This window comes from Sinocyclocheilus anshuiensis, unplaced genomic scaffold (genome assembly GCF_001515605.1).
Source record: "Sinocyclocheilus anshuiensis isolate Anshui unplaced genomic scaffold, SAMN03320099.WGS_v1.1 scaffold210, whole genome shotgun sequence".
In the NCBI taxonomy this organism is placed as follows: Eukaryota; Metazoa; Chordata; class Actinopteri; order Cypriniformes; family Cyprinidae; genus Sinocyclocheilus; species Sinocyclocheilus anshuiensis.
The window spans coordinates 1,200,943-1,203,455 of NW_015547666.1; positions in this window are offsets into that span (position 1 = coordinate 1,200,943).

Genomic DNA, 2,513 nt, shown 5'->3' on the forward strand with positions numbered 1-2,513 from the left:
CGAGTATGGGTCACAATACTTGGCCACATGTCACGTCACTTTGTCTTTCTTTCTCAAAACACAGCTCACTGCTATAGGTTAAGCACGGAGTCCACAGCTCCGAAAACGACTGCATTAACAACCCACGAGCTCACATTCTCATATCGCAAGTTCCGTTTCATGGGAACTTCGAACTGCGTCCTCTAGGGGTCGCTATGTGATGAGTTTGAAGAGGGCTTTCCCTTTCGCGATCGTCTGCTGTGCACGAAAGTAAGCCGCTGGAGGATGATGTTATTTCATTAACATTGTCTGATTCAGGGGCCAGTGCTCTGCTGGGATCAGCCCAGCAAAAGCAGGAAGTGTCTGAGGAGGGCAAAGAAGCTGACCGAACATCGCCACCACGTCACACAGGTCCTTCAGAAGCTACGTCAACATCAGCTGTACCTGAAATTGGAGAAGTGCGAATTCCATCGCTCCTCGGTCCAGTTCCTCGGATATGTCATCAGCAAGGAGGGTATCCAGATGGACCAGAGGAAGGTGAAGGCCATCAGGGAATGGCCGCTTCCACAGTCGGTGAAGGAGTTACAAAGATTCCTGGAATTCGCGAACTTCTATCGACGGTTTGTGAAGAGTTTCAACATGCTCACGGCCCCACTGACTTCCATGCTACGAGGCAAACCCAAGTCCCTGTCCTGGAACAGCCTTGCCCGCGAAACATTTAACCAGCTCAAGGAGACCTTCAGCACGGCCCCCATCCTTCACCATCCGGATCCCCAGGTACCCTTTGTAGTGGAAGTGGACGCCTCTACCACCGGCGTCGGGGCCGTGCTGTCACAGCAAAGTCGGGAACCTCCAATCATCCATCCTTGCGCTTACTTCTCCAGGAAACTGAACCCGGCGGAGCAGAATTATGACATCGGCAATCGGGAACTGCTCGCCATCAAACTGGCCCTGGAGGAGTGGCGTCACTGGCTGGAGGGAGCCCATCACCCTTTCTCAGTGATCACTGATCATAGGAATCTCCAATATCTCCGTGAAGCCAAAAGACTCAACCCTCGTCAAGCCCGATGGGCTTCGTTCTTCACAAGGTTTCAATTCACAATCACTTACAGACCTGGAAATCGCAATTGCAAGGCTGATGCGCTAACCCGTCTTCACTCTCCCGACATTCCAACAAGGCAAGGCAAGGCAAGTTTATTTATATAGCACATTTCATACACAATGGTGATTCAAAGTGCTTTACATAAAAGAAAAGAAAGAAAATAATCACAACAATAAAACAAGGAATTTAAAAGGTGGGCTTTGTTCTTCACAACATTTCAATTCACAATCACTTACAGACCTGGAAATCGCAATTGCAAGGCTGATGCGCTATCCCGTCTTCACTCTCCCAACATTCCAACAGAACCAGAACCCATTCTCCCTCCAGCCCTGATTGTCAGCCCCATACAGTGGAACATTAACCAAGAGATCCGTGACGCCACTTGCACCGAACCTGCTCCGCCGGGCTGCCCAGAAGGGAAGACGTACGTTCCCACCTCCCAGCGTCAGACCCTTCTGGGCTCAGTGCATGAAGTACCGGGCTCTGGACACCCAGGCAGGCAACGGACCCTCTTGCTCCTCCAGGCTCGGTACTGGTGGCGCAGTATGGCCCGGGATGTCAACAGGTACGTCCAAAGCTGTTCAGTCTGTGCCATGTCTAAAACCCCACATCATCTCCCCGTAGGCAAGGTCGTCCCACTGCCCGTGCCCCGTAGACCCTGGTCACACATTGGAGTGGATTTCATCACTGACCTCCCTGCCTCGGAGGGTAGCACCTGTATCCTTGTTGTGGTTGATCGCTTCTCCAAGGCCTGTAAGTTCATCCCTCTCAAAGGTCTACCAACAGAATTTGACACAGCTGAATGCCTATTCACTCAGGTCTTCCGGAACTATGGCCTCCCGGAGGAGGTCGTTTCAGACCGAGGGCCCCAGTTCATCTCCCGAGTCTGGAAGGCCTTCTTCCGCTTACTGGGAGTGACAGTAAGCTTGTCCTCGGGGTACCATCCACAGACGAATGGCCAGACTGAACGAAGGATCCAGGAGCTCGGACGTTACCTCCGGTCATACTGCCATGACGATCAGCACAGCTGGAGCCGCTACCTTCCTTGGGCCAATGGAACTACTACGATCAAGGTCCAGAAACGTAGCAAGGAGATCAGTAAAAATAATCCATGTGACATCAGGGATTCAACCGTAATTTCACGAAGCTACGAGAATACTTTCTGTATGTTCAAATCAAAGCGTAAACAACGTAGAAAACGTATCCGTGTGTCGCAGCTGACACAGAGATACATTCTTAGATGTTTTTGTTAGTACGTGAACGTTATCTTAAACATTTTATCTCCCCAACAGATTAGTTTGAAATAAGTTTATAATGCATGTTGGCTATTCCCAATTCAGAAGAGCGCACACACAGCCTGCGTCTGTGAATGCTTCTCATACTCATACTCGCACCCGGCTCCGCAAGTCTCCACGAGCATCTGGCAGTATGG